This window comes from Pseudophryne corroboree, chromosome 5 (assembly GCF_028390025.1).
Source record: "Pseudophryne corroboree isolate aPseCor3 chromosome 5, aPseCor3.hap2, whole genome shotgun sequence".
Classification (NCBI taxonomy): Eukaryota; Metazoa; Chordata; class Amphibia; order Anura; family Myobatrachidae; genus Pseudophryne; species Pseudophryne corroboree.
The window spans coordinates 738,251,054-738,273,069 of NC_086448.1; positions in this window are offsets into that span (position 1 = coordinate 738,251,054).

A 22,016-nucleotide genomic window follows, 5' to 3' on the forward strand; every position below is an offset into this window, starting at 1 on the left:
CTGGGGTCATTATGTGTAACTGACACTATACTTGGGACATTATGTGTAAGGAGAACTACTGTGGGTATTGGCCCTCATTCCGAGTTGATCGCTAGCTGCCGTTGTTCGCTGCGTAGTGATCAGTTAAAAAAATGGCAAAACTACGCATGCGTATGGATGGCAATGTGCACGTGCGTTGTATGGGTACAAAGAGCATCATTGTTTTGCACTGCTTCTAGCGACGATAGAAGATTGACAGGACGAGGGCGTTTATGGGTGTCAACTGACCGTTTTCTGGGAGTGTTTGGAAAAATGCAGGCGTGTCCAGGCATTTGCAGGGCGGGTATTCTGATGTCAATTCCGGGACCTTCGTCGCAGCAATCATCACACAGAATAAGTAACTACAGGGCTGGTCTTGTTTTGCACAAAATGTTTTTGTACCACTTGGCTGCACAGGCGTTCGCACTTTTGCAAAGCGAAAATACACTCCCCCATGGGCGGTGACTATGCATTTGCACGGCTGCTAAAAGTAGCTAGCGAGCGATCAACTCGGAATGAGGGCCATTGTGTGTAAGGCTGCTAATTGTGTGTGTGCATGTGTAGGGGGTGTGATTATATATTTATTGTTTGATATCATAATGTAAAATTGTGAGGCCACACCCACTTTCCCAGGAGCATGCACGCCTTCCCATATATATGGGCACTACTGTGTGGCATAATGTGTATAAGGGGTAGTACTCAGTGGCGTATCTATAATGGGTGCAGTGTGCGCGGTGCACACGGGACCCTGAGTCCAGGAGTGCCCACACCACACACACTGCACCCATTTCTCCTATACTTACCTTTCCAGAGTCCATCGCTGACTGTGTGTGGGCCCCCTCCTCTCCTGTAGCCGTCACCACCGCTGCTAGCGAACTGAACACTAGAGACTCTGGCACATGACTCCGAAAAAATTCCGCATGCGCAGGACTTCGAAAAAATTACGCGGTGGCCATTTTTCGGAGTCCTGCGTATGCGCTGTAGACTCTGGCACTGTGCCAGAGTCTACAGCGCTCAGAGCGCTAGCAACAGCGGTGATGGCTACGAGAGAGGAGGGGGCCCAAACATGGAGTCTGCACACGGGTCCCCTCTTCTCTAGAGACGCCCCTGGTACTACTGTGTAGCATAACGTGAATAATGTACTGTACATTACTGTGCTGTGTAATGTGAGTAAGGCACACTACTGTGGTGTAATTTGAATTGGGGTACTATTGAGTGGCCACGCCCCTTTTTTGGCACACGTACCTTCCCTATTTCAAATATTGGGGGGGGGGGGGGGGGGCACCAGTCTTTTACTTTGCCAGGGGCGCTCGGACCCCTAAATACACCCCTGGGGAGGGGGGGGGGGCAGATATAACATGTGCAGAGAGAGTTAGATTTGGGTGGGTTATTTTGTTTCTGTGCAGGGTAAATACTGGCTGCTTTATTTTTACACTGCAATTTAAATTTCAGTTTGAACACACCCCACCCAAATCTAACTCTCTCTGCACATGTTATATCTGCCCCCCCTGCAGTGCACATGGGGGGTAATTCCAAGTTGATCGCAGCAGGAATTTTGTTAGCAGTTGGGCAAAACCATGTGCACTGCAGGGGGGGAGGCAGATTTAACATGTGCAGAGAGAGTTAGATTTGGGTGTGGTGTGTTCAATCTGCAATCTAATTTGCAGTGTAAAAATAAAGCAGCCAGTATTTACCCTGCACAAAAATAAAATAACCTACCCAAATCTAACTCTTTCTGCACATGTTATATCTGCCTCCCCTGCAGTGCACATGGTTTTGCCCAACTGCTAACAAAATTCCTGCTGCGGTCAACTTGGAATTACCCCCATGGTTTTGCCCATCTGCTAACAAATTTGCTTCTACGATCAGGTCTGATTTAGGCCCATGATTTTGCCCATTAGCTAACAAATTTGCTGCTGCGATCAGATCTGAATTAGGCCCAATGTTGTCTCACTGACACAATTAATATCTGTTTTACTCCTATATAAAAGAAAGAAATCAAAACTGTCCTTTAATATGCTTCTTACCTGAATTGGACATACCGAGACATACCAATATAATGATGTCTTGAAATAGATTCTCCATCTTACAGGCAGCCAGTGAATGGGCTAGAGAATGGGTGTTATGTGGCAGGAGAGAGGCTGCTACATTTTGATTAAGTAGCCAGTGGTACAGTTATTTTGCTGGGAGACCCAGGTAGAGGGCACTGCAGTAGTCTAGGCATGATGATACAAATGCATGTATTGGTGTGTACACACGGTGAGATTTTTTCTTTCAATTTTGACTATATAGTCAAAATCGCAAGAAAAGTTAGTGCAAATCGTAAAGTGTTATGCCACTTGCGATCCCGATTTGATCCCGATGCGCGGTCCAGCCAGGTCAGTATCGCAAGAAAAGATAGACTGTGCAGGCAAGTCAATCCTTGCTAGATCGGTGTACTATCTAGTTAATCTCACATGTCAATTAAATCTCACATAAGCCAAAATCTCACATAAGCCAAAATCGTGAGCACACATAGTCCATATCTCAAGAAAAGTTAGTCAAAATCAGTGGTGCTGGGCTCCGGGGAGTTCGAGGGAAATCGCAAAGTGAAAATCGGGCATAGCAAGGATCTCACCGTGTGTACACACCATTAGACTTTAAGTAGATATTCCGAGGGAATAAGCTGCTTGATTCTGACAGTGTTCCTTAGATCACAGGTTCTCGAACTCGGTCTTCAGGACCCCACACGGTCTATGTTTTGCAGGTCACCTGTTGATTTTTAAAATGTGACAGTTGGTGATACACAGTGCAGCTGCTGGGTGACATAGAAAACGTGAACCGTGTGGGGTCCTGAGGACCGAGTTTGAGAACCACTGCATTAGATGAAAGAATGAGGATTTGATTGTGGCTGATACCTGATGTTTAAGTGTCAATCACAATCCAGGACAATGCTAAGATTCTGCACTTGTCTCAGTGTAAAGCAACTCTGAGTCCCCTAGCTTAAGTCCAGTTGGTTGGATAACCTGCTACCTTATCCTTTGACGGTGAGCTCCTATCATAAGAATTCGTTTTTTCAGGATTAAGTCACAGCCAACTGGCACTCATCCACTCCTGGAGATAAGCTAAACAGCCATTTAAAATTGGCACTGGGTTCCCACTACTCAGAGCAAACTACAAGTACTGAGACTAGATGGATGTAGGTTCAGGGGAAATTTGAGGAAAAATTACTTCACAGAAAGGTAGTGGACAAGTGGAATAGACTCCCATCAGAGGTGGTAGAGGCTAAGACAGTAGAGCAATGTAAACATGAATGGGATAGACATAAGGATATCCTTACAAAGGAATAAGGATCAAATAAGGTTTGAGATAAAAAAATATGATTAAAAAAAAGGGGCAGACTAGATTGGCCAAGTGGTTCTTATCTGCAGTCCAATTCTATGTTTCTATGTTATAGTACAGTGGATTATATATAGCAGTGCTAGGTCCAAGCCATGATGTCCAATAATTTCACCCAGCAGTGGCACTGTTGACTATGAGAATACTCCCGAAGATCTGTGACCTACCAGTGAGAAACAAATTAAACCAGCTAAGATCTGTGCCATCCAGTCCTCAGATATATTTTAGACACTCAGGGGTATAGTTACTAAAATGCGGGTTTACAGAAGTGGAGATGTTGTCCATAGCAAATAATCAGATTCTACTTATAACGTATCTAGCAGCTTCTAGAAGATAATAGCTAGAATTTGATTGGTTGCTAAGGGCAACGTCTCCACTTTTACAATCAAACACTGCAGAGATATCCTGAACGATTAAAGTTAATCAGTCACTAGAGTTGCAACCACTCTCTCAATAACCTATCCTAGATAAGGAAGGTTTGATACCGGACTGTAGCTAGTAATACAGTTGGGATGTAAATGAGATTTCTATAGAAGAGGACTAACAATTGCTTCATTTAGTGGTTCAGGAAAATGACGCAGAGCCAATTATAACAATACACTCCATTAGAACTTTAGTTGAGGCAGGTTCCCGGTCACCGGAAAGACTGGAGGATTTTGAAAGTGCTGAGATTCATAGCCATGAGATTTATTCTTAAATCAGAAACATGTAAGTTTTGCTAAATTGCCAAAATATAAGCACATTCAAAATCCCACACCCTGTTACATTATATTATGGGCCAGCATGGTGGTGCAATACTTAGCTTGCTGCTTTATAGCACTGTCATTAATTATATTCAGTTCCTGACCTTGGTCCAATCCTCCAGGTTCCTCCCACACTCAAAAACTTACTGGTACTGTAGGTTAATTGGCTTCTGAAAAAAATGAACCCTAGTGTACAAGTGTGTGTACAGTACATGCTGTGACGGATTAACAATGGGCCTAATTCAGATCTGATCGCAGCAGCACATTTGTTAGCTAATGGGCAAAACCATGTTGCATTGCAGGGGAGTCAGCTATAACATGTGCAGGGAGAGTAAGATTTGGGTGGGGTGTGTTCAAACTAAAATCTAAATTGCAGTGTAAAAATAAAGCAGCCAGTATCTACCCTGCACAGAAACAAAATAACCCACCCAAATCAAAGACGTTTCTTGCGGCTGGCGAGGTGTGCATTCGCGTGGGGCGCCCGCCGCGGCTCTAGGTGGCTCAATTTGTTGCTCCCCCTCCTTCCCGTCATTACTACACTGCTCGGGGGGCGGAGTTTCGCGCAATGACTCGCTTGCGTCGTGACGTCACGACGCAAACGCGTCATTATACGAAACTCCGCCCCCGAGCGGAGTATTGATGACGGGGAGGAGGGGGAGCCGCCTGGGAAGCCTGCCAGCAAGCTAGGAGGAGGGAGAAGGAGGCCGGCACGGGCCGAAGAGCGGGAAGCGGGAGGACCGCTGCAAACGTAAGTATAACTTTCTCTTTTTCTCTCTCTCTCTCTCTCTCTCTCTCTCTCTCTCACTCTCTTTCTTTGTAAAAGGGGACTCTGACTGCCGTAATGTGTAAAATGGGGACTCTTGCCTGCCGTAATGTGTAAAATGGGGACTCTTTCCTGCCGTAATGTGTAAAATGAGGACACTTGCCTGCCGTAATGTGTAAAATGGGGACTCTTGCCTGCCGTAATGTGTAAAATGGGGACTCTTGCCTGCAGTAATGTGTAAAATGGGGATACTTGCCTGCCGTAATGTGTAAAATGGGGACACTTGCCTGCCGTAATGTGTAAAATGGGGATACTTGCCTGCCGTAATGTGTAAAATGGGGACTCTTGCCTGCCGTAATGTGTAAAATGGGGATACTTGCCTGCCGTAATGTGTAAAATGGGGACACTTGCCTGCCTTAATGTGTAAAATAGGGACACTTGCCTGCCGTAATGTGTAAAATGGGGACTCTTGCCTGCCGTAATGTGTAAAATGGGGATACTTGCCTGCCGTAATGTGTAAAATGGGGACTCTTGCCTGCCGTAATGTGTAAAATGGGGACTCTTGCCTGCCATAATGTGTAAAATGGGGACTCTTGACTGCCATAATGTGTAAAATGGGGACTCTTGACTGCCATAATGTGTAAAATGGGGACACTTGCCTGCCGTAATGTGTAAAATCGGGACAGTTGCCTGCCGTAATGTATAAATAGGGACTTTTGCCTGCCGTAATGTGTAAAATGGGGATTTAATGCATCAAGGGCATTGCAGTGTGTGGCATAATATGGTGCAGGGGGCATTACTGTGTGAGGCTTAATATGGTAGTGTAAGGTAGTCTTTCCAGATGAGGCCACGCCCATTTTAATGAGACCACGCCCATTTTAACAAGGCCACGGCGCGCGCAAATTCTTTATTTTTTATATTTAGGGGGGGCGCATTTTTTATGGCAATGGGGGGGCGCATTTTTAAATCTCGCACTGGGAGCCAAATTGCCTAGAAACAGCCCTGACCCAAATCTAACTCTCTCTGCACATGTTATATCTGCCTCCCCTGCAGTGCACATGGTTTTTCCCATTAGCTAACAAACTTGCTGCTACGATCAGACCTGAATTAGGCCCAATGTGGCACCTGGGGCCATTGCCCAGGAGTCCTCACATACAGGTCGGCCCCTGCATGTAGCTACATTGACAGTGTATGTCTGTAGCTTCACTAGGATTGATATCAACCAATGCAATGAATTGACTCCAATAAGGGGGCGTGGCCTCATGGGGAGGGGGCATGGCCTCATGACAAGTCCCATTTTCATCACTTTGGAGGCTTGACCTCCCCTCCTGCAGCTTTACTCCAACCCTTTTCCTAGTGCCTGGCCCTAACCTTACCCTCACCTAGCCAAGTCCTAACCCTCTGCTTCCAGTCATTTCTAAAAATGTTGAGATATCACGTCGACACTGTGAAAATGCTAACACTCTGCACATGCTGACATGTTCAATGACGACATTTCAACAATGTCAACTACTGTATTTAACTGTCAGCATTATGACTACATTCCCTGATTAATAACACAGCCAGCATATCATAATTACAAGTCTATTTTAGTGCCCCCCCCCCCCCCACACACACAAGTTAGTTGTCCAGGGGACCCCACAGACCTTGATTTAACCCTGTGTGTACATGTGGTAGGGAATATAGATTGTAAGCTCCACTGGGGCAGAGACTAATGCGAATGACTAAATATTCTCTGTAAAGCACTGCAGAATATTTGTGTACTTTACAAGTTAGTGCCAGTACACACTAGCCGATCCCCGCCGATGCCGATATTGGCGGCGGCGGGGACCCAGCAGGGTGCCAACATCGGCAAGTGCATACACACTTGCGATGCCGACGGAGGGCAGCGCGGGGGGGGGGGGGGGACGACGACGGCTTTGCTGCATCTGCAGCATAGCTGTCGTTAATGAGAACCTCTCTCGTCTGTACATGTTCAGACGAGGGAAGGGGTCATTATGATGTGCGGGAGCACGCATCATTAACGACATTGATTGTGAAAGATCTCGCTCAGATCGGCCCTTCTGAGCGAGATCTTTCACTTTCTCGTCTACTGTGTATGGGGCTTTACTCTTAATAAATAATTTGGCACTATGAGTGTGATTTTTAAAAATCGGCCCTGGGGAAGTGGAGATATCCGACTTCAAAGCAGTGGTCCCCATCCAAGCCTGTTAATTGCTCCTCCCAGCCAAATATCTCTGGTTCTGTCTGACTTAAGGCCAGTCCACACGGGGAGAGATGTGTGCTGAGTGATCTATCACAGACCGCTCAGCACGCATCTCTCCCCCGCTCAGCACACAGCGCGATGTGTGCTGAGCAAGGGGGTGGACTGGGGGGCCGCTCATTTCAACCAGCTGTGAAATGAGCGATGTGCTAGATTGTGCCTGCATGCAGGCCAATCTAGTACCGGCGATAGCGACGGGCGGGGCCACACATCGTTATCGCTGTGGTGCATACACATGGAGAGATCTGTGCTTCATTTCTAAAAATCAAGTCAGATTGCTTAGAATTTAAGCATGGATCTCTCCGTGTGTACCCCCCTTTAGAGTTTTTCTGAGGACAAAGCTGGGACTCTCCCCTTTCGTTGGACACTGGCAGCTTGTCTCTACTATGCCCAGAACCAGAGATATCAGCCTTTCAGCAGCTGGTTCCTGCCCCAGCTCCACACGCCTGCTGTGGATTTCTCTGGCTCCTGAACACTGATCCCCAAGTCCCCAGTACCTCCTGAAAGATGGGACTCGAGTTGTTTTTATCCTACTGAAAACTAAGAAATCTATTTCCAGGAACTGGAGATATCTGCAGTCAAGCAAGCTGCCCTCCCATCGGAAAATTATGAATATTAAGCCCACTTCACTATCCACCCCTCCCCTACGTATTAAACACCCCCTACCACCCTGGAAGTCATGTACCGGGGCCCCTTCATTCAGCCCAATGCCCCCTTCTACAGTTTGGCGTTCTCACTTCCACCCTGTTTTCCACCATCTGTGCAATAAAAAGGAGTAATTAGCAGAAATTACTACTCCAGGTCCTACATGCTGAGCGGACGATAGAACAAACCCTACCTCCTGTGGGACATCAAAGCTGCCGCTGATAGCACCCCCACCCTTACCGCTGGAGGATGGGTAGGGGCCCCAGTGCATTGCTTTGCCCAGGGGTCTACACTGCTGTTAAGACTGCCCTGTTCAGGTGAAACTAAAATAATGAGAAAAGGGTGTGAAAACACCCTTTTTCGCATTATTTTAGTTTAAAAAAAAAAGATTAATAAATATGTGCAAAGTACAGTGCAATACATTTTTTTTAAATAAATATAAAAATTAGTTTAATTTATTTTAATTTCTATTTGTTATTGATATGATAATTTTACATATATTTATTACATATGAAATACTGCCTTCCTGAGCTTTATTAATGCATTTAGTATATTTGAATGTTCCTGTGAAATCACTTCTGTCCCATCTTTGCCCTTGTACGGATTAATTTTTCCAAGTCGTTCTTGATTTTTGATTGTTTGTTCTACATTCTATGCACTATGGTTCAGATTTATCAAGCCTTGGAGAGTGATAAATTGCAAGTACCAACCAATCAGCCCCTGTCATTTTTCAAACACAGCTTGTGACATGGCAGTTAGGAGCTGATTGGCTGGTACTTTATCACGGTTAAATGTTTCACTCTTCAAGGCTTGATAAATCTGGGCCCATATTAGAAGCTATCCTCTGAATTGTTTATAATTTATCTATGGAGTTATGTTGATTGGAGGTTTAGACCTGCACACAGCAGTCAACATCAACATAGTATCTGTGTGCTTGATTTAGTACCAATCGCCATCATCAGTGCACACCAGCGCACCTGAAATTCTGTCTGCACCCCCTCACTGACAATTACCTACAGTACATAAGAACACCCTGTCACACAACACAGTTACTTGGATATGCAAATGCATTGCCTGGACTGGTGCACGCTTTGTCCTGGAGCATACACAGTGTAAATACGTAGGTTGCGTTACACAAACTGGTCTAACCTATGTTCAATTCAGCCTTATCTGCAACTATATGTACTGATAATTGCTACAGTAGCTCAATAAAATATCTATAGACCTACATCAAGTCCAGAGGTGAAGCGCACACACTTAAAGGATGTTAGAAGGGTGCCGTGTCAATTGTTATTGATACCATAGTTCCCAATGCTTACCCTGAAAGGGTTTAGACAAAAGGAGACCAGCACACCACCATATGAAAAAATATGAAAAACATTTAATGAATCAGTAGCATTATCAGGCCTTTTGAAAAAAGTTTTTAGTACTCATCATGAGGCTTTCAGCAGTATTCAAGCAGAACAGCCATCCCAACGGCCCGTTTCGGTTGTCACACCTTCATCATGGGGTCAGCTACCCCATGATGAAGGTGTGACAACCGAAACGGGCCGTTGGGATGGCTGTTCTGCTTGAATACTGCTGAAAGCCTCATGATGAGTACTAAAAACTTTTTTTCAAAAGGCCTGATAATGCTACTGATTCATTTAATGTTTTTCATATTTTTTCATATGGTGGTGTGCTGGTCTCCTTTTGTCTAAACCAGTGATTTTCAACCTTTTTTAAGTCGCGGCACACCGACCAAATTTTTTAAATTGCCAAGGCACACCATCAGTATCCCCCCCCCCCCCCCCCCCCACAAAAAAAAATCCCACACACACATTGAGGGGAAAGCACACACACACACAGTGGCCCCCCCAGTAATTAAACAAATGCGTTGACCTCTGCAGTAATTCCACACATTGCCCCCCACAGTAATATCCCACATTGGCCCCCACAGTATTTCCACACATTGCACACCCACAGTATTTCCACACAGTGACTCCCACAGCTATTAAATAAATACAAATTCACTGGGCCCCTACCTGGGAGTCAATGGATATGAAGCTCATTTCCCTCTCCCTGCCTCAGCCACTGGAGTTTATGCAGCCGGAGGAGCAAGGAGCAGCACGGGATGAGAGAGCAGACAGGTGAGCGGACAGCTTGTGTTTCCCTCTCCCTGCCTCAGCGTCTGGAGTGCATGCAGCCGGAGGAGCAGCCCAGGGTGAGACAGCGGGCAGGTAAGCGGATGGACGGGCGGGCGGGAAGGTGACATGGCATGCGCGAGTCACGCTGCGTGTCATAGGTTACTTGCCGCAGTCCAGCGCCGTCAAAAACAGTGTGGGGGTAGCAGCAGCTAGGCTTCGGGCATCTGTGGCGGCACATCTGAGCACCGCTGGCGGCACACTAGTGTGCCGCGGCACAGCGGTTGAAAAACACTGGTCTAAACCCTTTCAGGGTAAGCATTGGACTATGGTATAGACCTACATCAATATGTGTCAGCGTGGTCTTTAGGTAGGTAACACTAATACCCCTTCAGGGGTGTATCTAGGGGTCTGAGCACCCCTGGCAAAGTAAGAGGAGGCCATGGTAAGGGACACTGAGGGAGGATTTATAGAGAGGCTGAGGACAGGGACACTGAAGGGGGATCTATAGAGAGGCTGAGGGCAGGGACACTGAGGGAGGAGTTACAAAGAAGTTGAGGTCAGGGACACTGAGGGGGTAGTTACAGATAGGCTGAGGGCAGGGACACTTTAAGGGGAAGTTACAGGGAGGCTGAGGTCAGGCAATGATGAGGGGGGGGGGGGGTTTCAGAGAAGCTGAGGGCAATGACATGGGGAATTACAGAGAGTGTGGTCAGAGATGCTGAGGGGGGAGTTACAGGGAAGCTAAGGGCAGGGACACTATGGGGGAATTACAGGATGGGTGAGGTCAGAGACGCTGAGGGGGGAATTACAGGGAGGATGAGGGGATATACACACACAGTTTAGAACCTTTTTAAAGCAGAATAAAACCATCTTTTTTTAGGGCCTCTATAAGTCCCAGCACATCCAGTTAACAAGGTGTGCTGAGACTTGTAGTCTCAAAACAGCTTGACAGACAATAAGTTGTCTAGTTACTCATATGGTCCCCAGACTTCCTACTTCACAATACAGAGCTCCAGACTGCCAATGCAGTGCAGCTGTAGTGACTGCGTTTCTCATACCCCGCAGGACTTCTGGGAAGGGGATAAGAGGAGGTGCCTCGCTCCCTTCTCATACCCGGATACGCCCCAGCTGGATCCACCATCATTAGTGACTGCAGCATCGCCTGCTGCTGGTGCTGCTGGACTGAAGAAGCGTGGAACCAGCAGCGGGGTGAGTACTGCTAGATTATTCTATCCATAGGCACGGGTGGCACCGCCAGCTGGTCCCCCTCTCAGGCTGGTGCCCCTGGCAAGTGCCATCCTGGTCAATGGTCAGATACGACCCTGTACCCCTTTCAGACTTACTGTACATAGGGGGTAATTCCAAGTTGATCGCAGCAGGAAATCTTTTAGCAGTTGGGCAAAACCATGTGCACTGCAGGGGGGGGGCAGATATAACATTTGCAGAGAGAGTTAGATTTGGGTGGGTTATTTTGTTTCTGTGCAGGGTAAATACTGGCTACTTTACTTTTACACTGCAAATTAGATTGCAGATTGAACTCACCCCACCCAAATCTATCTCTCTCTGCACATGTTATATCTGCCTCCCCTGCAGTGCACATGGTTTTGCCCAACTGCTAAAAAATGTCCTGCTGCGATCAACTTGGAATTACCCCCATAGCCAGGTCGCACCCGGGAATGTGTACACAGGTGCTTCCCAGGTGCGACCCGGCACCTGGGAAGCACCTGTGTACACATTTCAGACATGCGGCCCGACCGGGCATATTGCTGGGTTAATGACGTCACCGCTGACGCTACAGGAGGTAGCTTGGAGATGGATCATCTCCAAGCACCGCCCAGGGCAGGTTCTAGGTATTTTGGCGCCCCGGGCGGATAATAGGGGCGTGGCTTCATACAGGGTGTGTGGTCAGTTACGCCCCCTGTAGAGTTGTGCCCCCATTTCTTCCCCCTGTAGCGTAGCGCTGCTTGCACACACACACAAAAAAAAATAATACTTACAATCCCAGCTCCTGACCACTGCAGACCTCCGCGGGCGCCGCTCCTCTCCTCGGATCTATGGGAGAGACGTCATGACATCTCTCCCATAGTACAGCATAGACACTAGAGGTCAAATATGACCCCTAGCGTCTGTCAGTCTCACAATGCTGTGCGGTGCGCGATGACATCATCGCGCACCACACAGCAAAGGTCCTCTCCAGGAAGGGAAACTAGACGCGTAGCGTCTAGTTCCCTTCACTGCGGGGGACACAGTAGCGGATCTTGACATGGTGCGGCGCCCTCCGGATGGCACCGGTGCCCTCCGGAAGGCGGCACCTCGGGTAAAAGTCCTGCTTGCCCGTGGCAAGATCCGCTACTGGCACCGCCTCCTCCTATGCAGAGAATGAGTGCCAGGTTGCCTTAACCCATTCACCCGGTCAATTCCGCCGCAACCTGGGAAGAAATGCCAGGACACTCGACCCGGGACATTCCTTTAGGACCCTTTCAAACTAGGCAAAATCCCGGGTTGATGCACGTTTACGTGCAATAACCTGGGAAATTTTTGTAAGTCTGAAAGGAGTATTACAGACCAGATAACAGTTTTAAACTGGACTTACTCTTCCCCTTGTGTTCTGAAAATCCTTGCTTTTAAACGGAATTTGATTCAGCTAATAATTTCATACAGAAACTTTACTCCTGCCCATTTCCTCCCACTGGCACCAGTCACCCTCACTAAGAACAGAGACCTCTCACAGCCACAAGGCATTTTGAGGGAGTCTATATATACTAACCATTATCTATTCTCCAGCAGGTGAAAATATTGTTTATCTTGTGCAGAGAACATTCCCTGTGTGCCTTGTAGAGAGCCGTCATAATGGGTTAGTCAAGGGCAGACATGAAAGTTCTTTACCAGCTGAAAAGCAAAAAGTAAGTTTTCCACTGCTGAAACTTTTAATGAGGAACCTTTGAACAACAAACATTGTATATTAAGTGAAAAAAATAACTTTAAAAAGCCCCAACCCATTACATTCAATACATTTCATGGGCAATATTTACTAATATTCGTGTTTGAGTCGGTTTGTGTAGTGTTTAAACTCGTTTTGTATCGGGTGCATTTTCATGCAACTTTTTGAATCCATATACGCAAAGCTACGAAGCAGTCGACTTTATGGTTGTCGTGTTTTCCGATGTCGATGCCGTCGGTTTTTTTTGGCACATTTACGGCCGTCATTGTCGCTTGCGTACGTGTTTTTGTTGTATTTGCTGTTTTTTTCCCTAAGTTAAACGCGGCAGGGTTTTTTTTTCCGCGGCCGCATTTTCACTTTCAGTTTCGATTTTCATCCCCGTCCGTGATTGGTTGTGTTTCAGATGGTAGGAGTGTCTGTGCGCAACCATATAAATACGCCCCAAACCGTCCGCACCTCGTGGGTTTAGTTAGTGGTGAGGAGGAGGGAGGTTGTACTGTGGAGGTAGGTGAATTTGTGGTTTGGTGAGGAGTGTTGGTAGCGATTTCTGAGTGTGGTATTGTGTTTGGAAGTCGTCTTGTCATTCTTGTTGTCTTGTATTTTGTGGTTTTGTCTCATTTTTAGTCCAAGTTATTTTTCTTTATAGTCCCTTGTCAGTGTTTGTGTGTGTGTGTGTGTGTGTGTGTGTGGGTGTGAGTTGTGTAGCGGTAGTGGAGGAGTGTGTTGTTTGCCTTTTTTTTCCTGTGTTAACTGTTTAGACACACAATTATGTGTGACTCAGAGGTGGAGGGTGTGAGTGAGGGGGAGGAGGTTGGTCAGGTGGAGGAGGTTAGTGTTAGTGAGGTTAGTGAGGTGGAGGAGGTGGGTGAGGTTGCTGCAGCAGCCTCAAGTGATAGTGACAGTCAGAGTGCTCCGCAGCCACGCACCACCACTACTAAGACTGGGCGGAATGTAAAGTTTCGTTTTGCTGAAAAAGTGTGGCATTGGTGCGTGAGCTTATGAAGTATCAGAGGCAGCTATTTGGCCCTGAGTCCGCCAAGGTGCCAACACGGAGGAAGACGGTGTTGTGGGCCAAAGTTGTTGCTGCTGTCAATAGTGAGGGGGTGGTCAAGCAAACGGTACTATGACATAAAGCGACGTGTCAAGTCCAAAATGGCCAAGGAGGCCAAGTCGGCTCGGAAAACCGGTGGTGGGCAGCCCTATATTGCAAGTTATCTGGAGTATGAGGAACCCATGCGGAGTGTAATCCCTCCAGAAGTTGTCTCTGCAACCCATGTCCGGGATTCAGATAGGCCTAGGAAGAATTGTGAGCATGTGTATTTGCATTTACATTCTATGTTTTTTTTTGTTTTGTTTTTTTAATGTGTGTCATGTGACGTTGCATATTACTCCCATCTTCAAGTGTGTGTCAGCAAATACATTGTTTTGGTTAATGTTTTAGACAAAAGCCAATGTAACATCTTACTTTATTGTATGTCATGTGTTTTTCTGTCAGATATTTTGCATGTGTAGTTTGGACTTGGTGCGTCTCTGAATTGTCCTGCAATAATGTTTTCTTTTTGGCCGTTTTTTCATTTTAAATTGTGACTATGTTTTATATTTAAGTGATCCATGTGCAATGTTTTTAAAACAGTAGTTGTCATGTTAGAGGCTGGAGTACTGGAAAGTGGTTAGGAAACCACTTACATGTGTAATGTCATTTTTAGATAATGTTAATTATTTAATTAAAAAAACAATATTTTTTTGTTTTGTTTTTGCTTGTATTTGTACCGTGACACCACACTGCAGTGTTATTTTTATATAAATGGCTGCATTTTGTTTTTGCTCATATAGTGGTAATGTGTCTTTGGAGTGCCACATCACAGAGCAATTTATATATTGCATCTGTAATATTTTTCCTTTCAATACAAAATGAAGTTGTGTGTGTTTTTATTTTTTTTCTTTAACTTGTGGCCTATGTCAGTGTCCTGTACATGTTTTCCTGTGTTGATGTTGCCATAGTGCATATGTGTTTTGGTCAATGTTTTTAGTTTTTTTTTTGTTTTGTTTTTCTGGTCCTTATGTTTGTTTTAAATAAAAACCAAGCATTTCTAAAAGAATAAATGTTTATAAGCATAATGGGTGGATGTATACACAATAGCATGAATTTTTTATTTATTTATTTTATACAGTGTTAGAAAAAAGCAGTACTACTCGTCGGCCAGTAACTCCTATCACATCTGATGATAATGACGCTGCGGAAGCAGGTAAAGTGTCCATTGTAGTATAGGGTATGCTTGTAAAGGAATGGCCATAACAAAATTGCACTTTCATTAAAAAGTCCATCAAAAGAAGTATGGAGCAGCAGAAGTGGCACTTCTGTAAAACATCACCACACAAAACCTGTGGCCGAAAAGAAAGCAAGGTCGTATGTCCCGGCACAAACACAGCAGGCTACCCCGCCACGAAGATTATCGTCCGTATGTTCTGTACCCCCACTCCAAATTTTGGACACACCTCCAAGACGTCATCCACACTCCCCTCATCTTGATTGTGAGTATCAAACTGAAAAAAATGTGTAAAATGTCAGAACATAATCAAAATCTTTCATAACCGCATTAAGTCAAAACACATCAAAAATTAAAATACTTACCGCAGTAAGTAAAAGCTGAAACGGAATCCAAGCTAAATGGCCTTGTCCACATCCAGTAAAGATATGTATGTCCACTTGAGCCATACAGTATGACATTGTGTGTAAGATGCTGCAACAAAAAAGCATGTTGGTTTGTTTGCAAAAAGTAAGGTTGTTTTTCCAAATTTCACATGTGTGCTTGAGGTAACATTGCAAAATACATATAAAAACATTACTATGTTTGTTTGAACAAAGCTTTAAGGTAACACATTATATATTCCAATGTGTTTTTATGGTGGAGTATGTGTGAGCTACAATAAAACTAAAGTGTTTGCTTTCACAATTAAGTAACCAGACACATTTGCCTCAAACAGGCATATGTATGTATTTAAGCTATGAGTGATGATGTTGCTAGCCAGAATAGTTGAAAGCAACAGTGAATGACATGTGTTCCATGTGTAGTGATTTGTTTACATTTCACAAACATATGGATAGCTAACGGAGATTTGTTTAACATTTCAGCTTCGAGTCCTGGGAACAGCATCCCTCCACAACAACAGCAACACACTGACATGGAGGAGACAAACATCTTAGAAATGCAGCCATTAATGCAAGGAATGAGCCCCTGGCACCTGTGAGTACACCACCACAGCAAAGCACACCACCACCACCACCACACAGCCCAACAACACCAGGAACACAAGGCCCTGATCAGGTGTTTTGGACTATTTGGGCTAGACAGCAGGCCACTAATGAAGATTGCCTGCGTTAGCAGACACAAATGTTTGCAAGCCTACCATCTCACCTCAGAAGAATATCAAGAAATCTGAGTAGACAAAATGAACAAACAACCAGAATAGGCAATACCATGGAACTCATGCGTACAGACATTACACAGGTCATGGGCAACTTACAGCGCATAATGGAAGAACAGCACAGACAACAGCAAAGTTATATGAGCATTTTTTAAAACAATCAAAAGATTAATTAAAGTTTATTCCGAATAGTAGACAATCAAAATGCTGCTACACGCGAACTCAATGCCACCCTCACTAACCTGAATGAAACACTCAGATGCATGCACCAACAGCAAACAAGCAGCAGTTCTGGTACGACTACTCCAAATATCACGCCAGTCTCATCACCACCAAGACGCTCCACCAGAGCACAACAACATGACAGTGCTAAAGGCAAAGGGCAAAACAAGCAGCCACCCAAAAAAACGTGAAAAAAATGCAAGTTAGACATTTGTGATAAGTAACTCAAAATAGTTAGCAAGTGTATTTTTTGCTCAAAAATATAACACTTAGCTCCTTGACACTTTTTTCTACATCATTAATTATAAGTAGTACAAACAAAAACATAAAATTTGTACGCACATTTATTCTTTACCATTTTTTTTGGTATTGGAGGAGGGAAATGTTGATGGAGCCACACATACATGTTAGCAGGAAGTAAACTGTCCACTTGATTTTTTTCTAATCATTACTCTTTCTAGATTCCAATCATTCTCTTTTCCTGCAGATACAATAATTGCCAGCCAGGCAGAATGTCTTTAGCAGGAAGTAAACTGACCACTTGATTTTTTTCTAATCATTACTCTTTCTAGATTCCAATCATTCTCTTTTCCTGCAGATACAATAATTGCCAGCCAGGCAGAATGTCTTTAGCAGGAAGTAAACTGACCACTTGATTTTTTTCTAATCATTACTCTTTCTAGATTCCAATCATTCTCTTTTCCTGCAGATACAATAATTGCCAGCCAGACAGAATGTCTTTAGCAGGAAGTAAACTGACCACTTGATTTTTTTCTAATCATTACTCTTTCTAGATTCCAATCTTTCTCTTTTCCTGCAGACAATCCAAATTACAATGTTATTGATACATATCTTAGCTTTCTTATCTATACAACATTACAAGGAGAACACAATTGAGTTGCGTAAAAAGCTTGTAATATGTTGGCTTTGTTTTGTTTGAAAAACATTGTCAAAATGAATGTCAGTATTGTTGGGAAATGTTTGTGTGTGTTAAAAATTAGTAAGAATGTTTTTACACATGATGCTGAAACCAACAAATAAGAACTTTTACAACAAAAACAAAAAATATGTATAATAATGTATATGTGTGGCAAACTGTGTATTTACTTACACATAATCAAGTTTACAGCATCAAACATTAGGAAATAAATTATTCCTGATTACAGTAAGTTTGTGTGTCTTAAATATGATGGTGCATCACACATAGGGACACATGTATTCCTCAAGGCTAACATATTATATGTTGAGGAGTGTTTTTTGGGAACACAGGTTCTCAAACTCGGCCCTCAGGAACCCACACAGTGCATGTTTTGCAGGTCTCCTCACAGAATCACAAGTGACATAATTAGCTCCACCTGTGAACCTTTTAACATATGTCTGTGAGTAATTCATACACCTGTGCTTCTACTGGGTTACGTGAAAAACATGCACTGTGTGTGGTCCTGAGGGCCGAGTTTGTGAACCTGTGCATTAGGACGTTACACACAATGATAAAGTGAAATACTAAATGGATGATGTGGGCTTGTAAGAAATTAGCACTGCAAGTTTACGATCACTTATCCAGACTTAATGCATGGCACTCATAATCTGTTGTTTTGAGAATAAAAATACACACAATACACATGCGACATTTGTTTTTGATATAGCGAGGGTATGTTTGTATGTGTCAAGGAGACAGACACATTCTGAGTAATGGTTTTTGGAAAAAAAGGCAAAACATCTATTTATGATTACACAACAAATGAAATAAGCAAACCAAGCTTACCTTAGAAATAGCGATTGATGATCTCTTGCCTAACCTACATCAGTACTCCAAGTATCACCAGATGTCTCTAATTCCTCTGCTTGCTGGCTGCTTTCTTCCTCCTCCTCCTCAACATGTGGCAGATGTTGTTGCAAACACATGTTATGAAGAAAGCAGCAGCAGAACACAATTTGAGTCACCTTGGAGGGACTATACAACAAAAGGCCACCAGACATATCCAGACACCGAAACCTAGATTTCAGCACACCAAAACATCTTTCTATCACATTCCGCGTGGACTTATGTGCATAATTGTAATTGTGTTCAGCAGGGGTATCAGGTCGGGACAATGGAGTTAGAAGCCAAGAGAAACAGCCATATCCTCCATCACCTAAAAGACAGATATAGTAACGTGATTCATGTTAAGATACAGCAACACATAAGTAACACACTGTGGGGCAGATGTATTAACCTGTAGAAGGCATAAGGAAGTGAAAAACCAGTGATATGTGCAGGGTAATAAAGGCAGCAGACAATCTGTTCCTAAATGTTCATTTACATATTGGAGCTGATTGGCTGGTGCCTTTATCACCTTGCACAGATCACTGGTTTCTCACTTCCTTATGCCTTCTACAGGTTAATACATCTGCCCCTGTATTTGGACAAAGTATACGCAGGCCTACACATATCAAATTACATACCCAGCAGCCATCCATCTGGCATTTGTCCGTCCTCAAACTTATCAAAGAGGGATGACTGACTGTGGATGAAGGAGTCATGGCAGCCCCCAGGGTAACCAGCAACAACACTCATTATTTTGAGATTTGCATCACAAACCACCTGCACATTTGTGGAGTGTTCAAAATGGCGGTTTGTATATATGTGCTGCCTGCCCCTAGGTGGTCTCAGCTGAATGTGTGTGCAATCTATGGCTCCAAGCACATTGGGCATGCCAGCCAGCTCATAGAAATCTACCCTGACGGCATGCCACTGAGACTCCTGGGTAGGGAAGCAGATTGAGGCCTCGATGTGGGGCTGCAAAACAGCCAATATCTGTGTGTATATTTTAAAGAACAATAAACATGAGATTTTAGGACAGAACTGGCTACCGAGAAATTAAAACAAACAAAAAACAGAAGAGGTAGTTAGGTATACATCACCTGTGTTAAGATTCTGGAAAATGAGGGCTGTGAGATTCCTATGACATCCCCAGACACAGCCTGAAAGCTGCCAGTAGCCATAAAGTGCAACACAGCCAGGAGTTTGTGCAGGCCTGAGACAGAGCGAGAGCATGATGTCTCAGGGTCTAGGCCCAGTTTGACAAGGTCATACAGACGGAAAATGTTGTTACGATTTAGACGGAACATCTGTATGACCTTATCATCGGACAATGCGTTCAAGTTTAAACGCCCCCTAAAAAAACGAGGCCTGCGCAGCCTCCGCGGAACCTGTACAACCTGCTGACCATGTTCAGTTTCTTGGCCCTGGTTACTTACAGGCTGATGTCTGAGTCTGAGGAATCCCACAGCACACAAAAGATCACTGGCCCACAGTCCTGCTGCCATTTCTGAGTGTAGGTGTATTGAAATGGGCCTAACATCCTTTTATAGGCATCCTAATTCAGGTTTGAGTGATTTTTTTATTTGCAACACATGTAAACACGACTGAAAAGAGCAGGTCTATTTTTTTGCCGCTTTTTTTAACGAATCGCAAAAAAATACGACCGCATTTGAGCACTCAGAGACTAACACCCAAATACGAATGAATAGTGAATTCCCGTATTCTATGTAATAACAGCCGCATTTGACCGATGGTCTATTCATTCGTATTTGTGAACGTTGTCATTCAAACCATTACGAATAGTCCAAACACTGCCGAGATTTGTGCTTAGTGAATTCCCGGATTGGGACTTAGAAAAAAAAACCACAAATCGGAGAAACTCGGATTCTTAGTAAATACTGGCCCAGGTCTATTTTTTTGCCGCTTTTTTTAACGAATCGCAAAAAAATCCGACCGCATTTGAGCACTCAGAGACTAACACCCAAATACGAATGAATAGTGAATTCCCGTATTCTATGTAATAACAGCCGCGTTTGACCGATGGTCTATTCATTCGTATTTGTGAACGTTGTCATTCAAACCATTACGAATAGTCCAAACACTGCCGAGATTTGTGCTTAATGAATTCCCGGATTGGGACTTAGAAAAAAAAACACAAATCGGACAAACTCGGATTCTTAGTAAATACTGGCCCATGTCTTAGCAAAAAAACAAAATTACTATCTTTTGTTCCTCTACTTGTATGCAAGAACAAAACGACCAAACAAGCCCAACTTAATTTTATATATACTGTATGTATACATATTTATTAAAGTGTGAGAAAACAGTGCCATCTAGTGTAGCATATTAATTCTTAAATGGTGATTTTAAAATATATGTAAAAAATACAAATGTACAAAAAAGTCTCTATGTTTGTTGAGATTTTTTCTGCAGAAATGTCCCTAGAGGATCCCAATAATCTCAAGGTGAAACAGCATTTGGAAACAATATATAGATATGTTTATATATATAAATAAACATTTAGGGTGAATCCCACACCATATGATGTATAGGTGCTTCAGATAAATACAGTGCACTCTTGTGTACAGTAACAAAGAAAAAACACTTAAGGTGATAAATACAGTGCAGCATGCTTGTGAAATCTTTTTACGTTTAAGCACTTTATCACCTTGAGTGTTTTTTCTTTGTGTTACACGTCATTTGAAATATACAGAGATGTTTCGGGCAGCAAAGTGCCCTTTCTCAAGCACTTGGTTGCCTGAAACGTTTCTGTATATTTCAAATGCTGCATACAAACACTTTGATGTTTGACTCACAACTTGAAGTACCACTTCCATATCTTATGCTACATCGATTCTATTCTGGCACCCTTGTTAAAACATTGGACACTGGAGAGCCCATTTTTCTGCCACCACAAGGAACACAGCCATTGTGGCAGTCACAGGAATTTCAGTGTCCAAAACCAGCTCTTGAAGGTCTCCTGACGCGTTTTGTCTGGGGGACTTTATCAAAGAAGGCAGGCCACAACATCCTGGGGGTCGATTTTTGCGAAAGAAGCAGAGCCATAACATTGATCAGATCTACCATATCTTCAGATTTTAGTTAATTCTCTTGCAAATAGTGTTAATAAATATGCTGAATGTTGCATTTTACATATCTCTATTTCTCATAGTAGTAGACTAAAAAAATTGACTCATTATTTACTGTCAGTAAATTTACTGACAATTGCACATCAGGTTTACAATGTTTTTTTTTTTTCTTTCATCTAAAATAATGTCAACATTTATTTGTAGACTGATGTTTTTTTCGTTTTTTGTTAAATATCATTATCTACATACAGGTTGAGTATCCCTTATCCAAAATGCCTGGGACCAGACGTATTTTGGATATCGGATTTTTCCGTATTTTGGAATAATTGCATACCATAATGAGATATCATGACAATGGGACCTAAATCTAAGCACAGAATGCATTTATGTTTTATATGCACCTTATACACACAGCCTGAAGGTAATTTTAGCCAATATTTTTTTATAACTTTGTGCATTAAATAAAGTGTGTCTACAGTCACACAATTCATTTATGTTTCATATACACCTTACATACACAGTCTGAAGGTCATTTAATACAATATTTTTAATAACTGTGTGTATTAAACAAAGTTTGTGTACATTGAGCCATCAGAAA